Source organism: Cicer arietinum, chromosome 5 (genome assembly GCF_000331145.2).
Source record: "Cicer arietinum cultivar CDC Frontier isolate Library 1 chromosome 5, Cicar.CDCFrontier_v2.0, whole genome shotgun sequence".
Lineage (NCBI taxonomy): Eukaryota > Viridiplantae > Streptophyta > Magnoliopsida > Fabales > Fabaceae > Cicer > Cicer arietinum.
Genome location: NC_021164.2, coordinates 23080496 through 23087306, shown reverse-complemented (window position 1 = coordinate 23087306; position 6811 = coordinate 23080496). Strand labels below are relative to the sequence as shown.

General features: G+C 32.9%; 1 pseudogene; it reads left to right on the top strand.

The window, feature by feature from the left end:
- Nucleotides 1-1518: 1518 nt before the first annotated feature.
- LOC101508763 (aquaporin NIP6-1-like) overlaps nt 1519-6811 on the top strand; it is an 18269-nt pseudogene continuing 12976 nt past the window's right edge.

The window sequence follows — 6811 nt, the reverse complement described above, 5'->3', positions numbered from 1 at the left end:
ATTTTATTTTATGAATTCAATGAAATTTAAGAAAAAAAGTACCTCAATACTTTGATGCATTATGAGTACTACTGTATAACTAGTATTATGGAATCCCTTGTTACACGTATTATGCAATGAAAATCTGGATTTAGAAGCTCTTTCAACCTTTTATTGTTAGAGTTATTTTATGTTAATGGCAAATTACTTAGATTAGTTGTAAATTAATTATATTAATGGCAAGCCAGGGAGCAACTTTCTGAAAGGTCAAAAAAGTAGGACAATTTAATATTTTATTTTCAAGGTAGATAGCAGTTTGGTGTAAATATCAAAATTGTTATTTTTATTTAATAACAAATAAACCTAAAAAAGTTATACTATTTTTAAATAAATTTTCATAAAAATCATTTTTAAAAATAGAAAAATAAAATTACTTTTTAAAATCTTAAACAAATAGATTCAATAAACACTAAAAAAATTTATATAGTATAAAAAGACTCACTCATCTGACTCTAACTAAATAACTTAAAATTTGTATTGTCGTACTCCAACTACAACTCCATGACATGTATTTTTAAAAAGTAATGATTAAATTGTTTATAACTAAAATAAAATAAAAGTGACAAATTGAAATAAATTTATCAATCAAATAATTCCTGTCAACATTTAGAATTTTTGGGCATGAAATGAATGAGTACCTATGATCAAATTGTTTCTAATTCTCGGACCATTACCATTTTGCAAATTCAATTTGAATTGGTGTCTTGTTCTATATGCTAGACGACACCAAAAGCACTCAATTATACACAACTCCCTCACACGAAAATTAGTCTCAAATCGAGAAATAAGAATTTTTTCACATTGTTGCTTGAATTTTATCACCCTAAAAATATGAAACACATAATTATTAAATTAATAACATAACAAATTCAGTTTATGTATAATTTAAAACTTTGAATTTATAAAAGAAACAATTAAACTTTATCATTCATCAATACCATTTTCACCGCATAAAATTTATGTTTTACATTAAGTTCAGATGCAAACCACAATCGTACAACTCTAACCACCAAATTACATGACTCCTTTTTTGTGTGTGGAGAAATTGAAGCAATAAAATATGATTTTTTTACAAATAAAAATGAATAAGAAATATTTGATAAAGGAATATTAAAAGGTAACAAATGAGATAATATGAATGATATGTATAAAGGATGCGTCAAATGAGAGATGATTGAAGAGAGACACATCTAACATAAGACGAAATATGACAACACAAAAATAATTTATAAAATAAAATAAAATAATTTTTTAATTAATTTTATAAAATCTTTAATAAGAAATTAAAGCTGTTGATAAAGTACTAATAAACAATTTCTTTTCAAAAATTATCAAATTGTGGTGTAATTGATTTTTTTTTTGTGTTAATTGACTAATAAATTCTCAACGAATGCCTGAAACAGTTGTGAAATCGTGATTTTATGGAAGTTTTATTTGGACAATGAAGCTGTTGTGTTTTGTATTGCATAGATTTCACAGTATTTTAATGTATAACTTATTTTTGCTAAACTCGACTTTGTTTTGTTGATACTATTTTCTATTTGTATTGAAAAAATGTAGATAAATAAAAGATAAATAAAAAAGAATAAAGAAAGAGAAAAAGGAGGAGGAAACAAGCAATTGCAAAGTCGTCTGTCCACGGTGAGCAGACGGCCTGTCTTCATCGTCAAACAACCAATCTGATTTCACCCAAAATCATTCATTCTTCACTTTTTCTATTCAATTTTTCAATTTCTTTTGTTTTTGTTTTTCAGCTATGGAGGTACATACTTCATGGGATTCACTTCGAAAACAGGTTCCAATTATTACTCTCTTTCTCAATTTTTTGTTATATGTTTTTTTATGCTTTAAATTATACTAATTGATATTTGGGTATAGAAAATTTGTATGCCCCATATGATGAAGTTTCGATTTTTATTTCTCGGGTTTTGTTAATTTGTCGGTGATGGATGAAATTCCACCTTTTTGCTATATGTGCTTTCAACGTCATTTGATTTGCTCAATTGGTTGATAGAGTTACAGGTTTTCATTAGTGGAAAATCTGTTTTTTGTTTAAACAAAAAAAATTGAAGATGTTTATTGCGAAAATTGATTTGGAATGAATTTATTTTGTAAAATTGATTTTGGTTAAAATTGAGTTAAATATAGAGTGATTTGCGTTAGAATGCATACATTGACATTCAAGTAAAAGTGAGATCAACATTAAATAATTTCGACTTAAAATCACATTTGGAGGCAAAATCATTTTTGTTTGAGAACACTCAAACATGCCAACATTGATTTTATGTTTTTGGAATTAATTTCACTTCCTTCAAAAGTGAAACTAAAAATATACTCATTGCTTAAGGGGTTGAATTGTAAACATTTGAAATGATGTTGATGATAATTTGTTCTTAGATTTAGGTTCATTTAGATTTGGTATAGGATTGGCAGGTTAGAAGTGTGATTAGTGTTTGTTTGGGAAATAAATAAGGTTATTTGCATTGTAATATATATTGTGTACCCAATTGGAGTCAGACTAATATTGTTTAAAAGTATATGATCAGAGTTATTGTACTTCAAAGCAAAAGGTGTTTTTTTTCCGATAGAAAGAAGCGAAAGGTTCTGCATCTGTGATAATTTGGTTGATCATTCATGGTGTAGGAATTTGGTTTTATAGTTTACAAAATTGGAACATTAAATGATGAGTAGAATTTCTTTAGAAACTAAGAAGTGATTTTGAGTGACTAAACCAATAACTCGTAAATTGTATTATTGCGTTTGGTTTATATATGCAAATTTTTGCAATGAACTGTTAAAATAAGTGGATTTTCTTAGATAAGCCTCTCTCGGTTGTTACTGTACTACCTTCTTATCCATACAAACTTACAAGCAACTTTCATGCATTTAAATGGTAACTTTTGTTGCAGCTTACAACTTAGATAGAAACCATCTTGAATTTTTTATGCATGAGTATTTGCTAGAGTTGCAATGGAAAGCTAACATACTACCATGCAATTTTAGTTGTGTTGACTCAATAGACTTTTACAATCTTCAAGCATGCAATTCATGTAGAATTTGTTTAACATAGTTTTCTTGGATTGCCAAGTCCTCTCATCATGGAAGATTGGGTAATCTGCATGATTGGATTGATTTATTTGAGCTTATCTATTGTCTATTGGTATGTACACTTGTGAGACTCTTTGAGAGAACTTATGAAAATAGCTTATGACATGTTCATAAGTTTTTTTTAGTGTATTTCCATTAACTCACTAGGATAAGTTATGAAAATAGTTTATAGCTTATATAAAAACAGTTTGACTTTATTTTATCTTTTGTTATAGAAATAGTTTATATGTTAGCACTTAAATGATAAACACTTATGATATAAGCGGTTAATTAAGATGTTTATCCAAACGTGGCTTATATTAAACAATCTTGATTGCCATGTAGGTGTTGGTTTGCCTGTTTATGTAACTTGGTTTCTGTTAACAAATGCATGTTGTTTTTGTCTTCCTTTGTGGCTAGGGGTGGGAATAGGTCAGGCCAGGTCAGGCTTTGAAAGGCCTGAGCCTGGCCTACGATGAATTTTTGAGGCCTAAGCCTGGCCTACGACCTATGATAGGCTTTTTTTTCGGCCTGAGCCTGGCCTACGGCCTATCATGGCCTGACCTGTAAGCCTATTTAAAAGCCTTATTCACATTAAAAATAATTTTTCTAACAAAATAATTTAAAAAAAATATGAAACAAACACCCTTTAAACCCTAAAAAATGATTTTTGGTTTAAAAGAATAAATTTTTTATTAAAACAAACGCACCCATTATTATCTCTCAAACAAATGGTCTCAAACAAACTCAAATTATTACCTCTGAAACAAATCCTCTCGTGCAACATCATATTTAGTAATAATATATATATCAGAACTGATACTATGATTGTATCATAATCGATTGAGTAATCGATTATAGGTGTTTTGTTCAAACAACGAGATCAAAACAATCGATTGCTCAGTCGACTTCATAATCACAGTCATAATCGATTTGGAAATGAGTTGAATCCTTTCTGTAACTTAAATATTTTGCTTCAATCGATTCGTCAATCGATTGTGCTGGTCACAGTGACTCAGACATTCACTCCAATCGATTGTGCTGATCACAGTGACTCAGACATTTACGTCAATCGATTTGCCAATCGATTGTGCTTGTTACAGAACCTCAGCTATTTGTTCAAAATCAATGTGTCAATCGATTTATTCAAAGTGGTTCTGATAAATGATTAACTGCAATCGATAGCCTAATCGATTGCCACAAACTTGTAGTTTAAGAAATCTAATTCAATTGATGTCCCAATCGATTTGTTGGATCACATAACTTATTCCTGATGAAAAACATTGTCACAATCGATTTACCAATCGATTTATTCAGTAAATGGTTGGTTCTGTGATTTGCAAAATCGATTACTCAATTGATGTCCCAATCGATTGTCCAATTGATTGGATTAAGCCCATAACTCAGGTTTCACTAAAAACCTTTAACTAATCGATTGCCCAATCGATTTACGTAGTGAAAACTCTTGTTCTGAGTCAGACAATCGATTGCCCAATTGATTCATCAATTGACTTATTAGTTGATTGATTTATTTTCATTGGCAAAGACTTAGGTATGAGACCATAGTGATTAGTCTACTAAACTAACTACTATGACACCTAAGTACACTATACATATTTGCATCTTTCTCAAGTACATCCTCTAACTTTGGTTGATTCCTTGAGTTCCAAGCTTTTGTTCCAAGTGTATAGTGTCTGCTTGTTTGCTTGAAATGTTTCTCAATTCAAATCATTAGATCAATCAAATACTAGAACATAAGATATATACACACAAAAAAAAAATTACAAAACAACATACCAAAACAATACTAGAACATGACAAAACAACAAAGAAACCAAAAACCTAGTCAACTAATCTAGGGTTGTTCCTCATTATTATCAGCGGGAGAAGTAGAGACTGTTGTATTAACCTCAGCAGGTGTCTCCTCTCCATGAGGTTCAGAGCTATCTAGGTTGGTTGGGTTTGGATCTTCTGTTGCTTGTCGGCCTATATCTGCAATATCTTCAAATGACATCTTAAGGCCTATATGTTCTTGTATTGCAGCCACATCCTGAGCGACAGAATCGAGTGATGTCTGGAGAGTCTTGAGAGATGCTTCTACTCTTGCGTTATGAGCAGCTTGAATCTCCATGAATTCCAGCAGCTTCGTTAAGACCACAGAATGTGCTTCGACTGGCTCAGCTTGCTCTGCAGTTGGCTGCGCTTGTTCAGTAGTCGGCTGAGCTCTAGTTTATATGCCGTTTATGCGCTTCAATTGCATTTGGTTAACTATGGATTGGCTCAGCTTGCTCTGCAGTTGGCTGCACTTGTTCAGTAGTCGGCTAAGCTCTAGTTCATATGCCGTTTATGCGCTTCAGTTGCATTTGGTTAACTATGGATTCACCAAATGTGAGAGTGGTTTTGACAGATTCTTCATTGGCCACAGAAACCTTGAAATGCCTCATAATCTTCGTAACCAGCTAGGGGTAGGGGAGCAGTAGCTTGCCTTGTGTTGATTCAACCATGTTCATCAACAGGATCCAAGCCCAGCTCATCTTGAGCCCTTTTTACAGTCCCCACAACAGGATGATATCCAGCCTCTGTACAACGGCGTGATTTCCAGCGCGAGGTACTAACAGCCGTGTTAGCACATACATGAGCATACGATGATGAACCTTCATCTAACCCGTTGGAAGGGATACCTTTTCAACAAAACCTTCCACCATCATGTCCTGTATAGCCATATGTCTGTCCACTGATGATTCCCATGCGTCATCAGTTGAGTCAGGACTTGTTCTTCCATCAATAGCTGCCCCAAAGAAAGGTAGTCCTGACAACTTGGAAAATTGCTCAAATGTCATTGAGATCTTTTTACCCTTCACTTCAGCCTCGAATCCAGAGTTGGTGAGTTTGAATGTAGAGTAAAAAGCTCTAATCAGTCTTGGGTAAATTTCCAGAGAGCAAGAAAGGAAATCCACCAAACCATGAAATCTTAGGTGATCTTGAAATGTGAACCCATTGGAATCAAAATAAGTAAAATCCAGAGTCCTAGCCTCTTGGATTTTTCTTTTTAGGAATGAAGCAGGAAGAGAAGTATCTTCAACTGGTTTACCTTTAGGAGGCATAACCTTCTTTGGTTGGGGGGAAGTCTTCTTCTTCTTCTAGGTAGCTCCTTTCATGGCATCCCCCATGAGTTTCTCAGTTGGAGGAGCTTTCCTCTTTTTAGTTGGTTCTTGAGAGATAGCAACAACCTTCCCTTTGTCCTTGGCTAATACCTTGTGAGTAGGTATTGAAACTCTTTTAGCTGGAGGTGAAGGAGGTTGAGGGCAGGGTGTTCTTCCACTTGATGTAGAAGATGAACCTAGTGAAACTGATTCAAAGGAAGAAGATGGAGGAGCAGTTTGTTTGACTCGTGCCATTGTAGTTTGTAGATAGAAGATTGTTTGAGATGATCGAGAATGATTAAGATACAGCAACGATTGAGTTTGAGTGAGAAAACTAAGAACTGAAGGTGAAAGTGGGTTGAGAAATCGATTTAGGGTTTATATAGAACTGTTCAGAATCGATTTCCCAATCGATTTTATTTCACTTCTGGGTTTACCAAATCGATTGCCCAATCGATTAGGTTACCGTTGTTTGAGTGAAAATAAAAAAGTATCTGTTACACCCACTTCCAACGGCTATAATTTTTCTCAACTGACGTCTT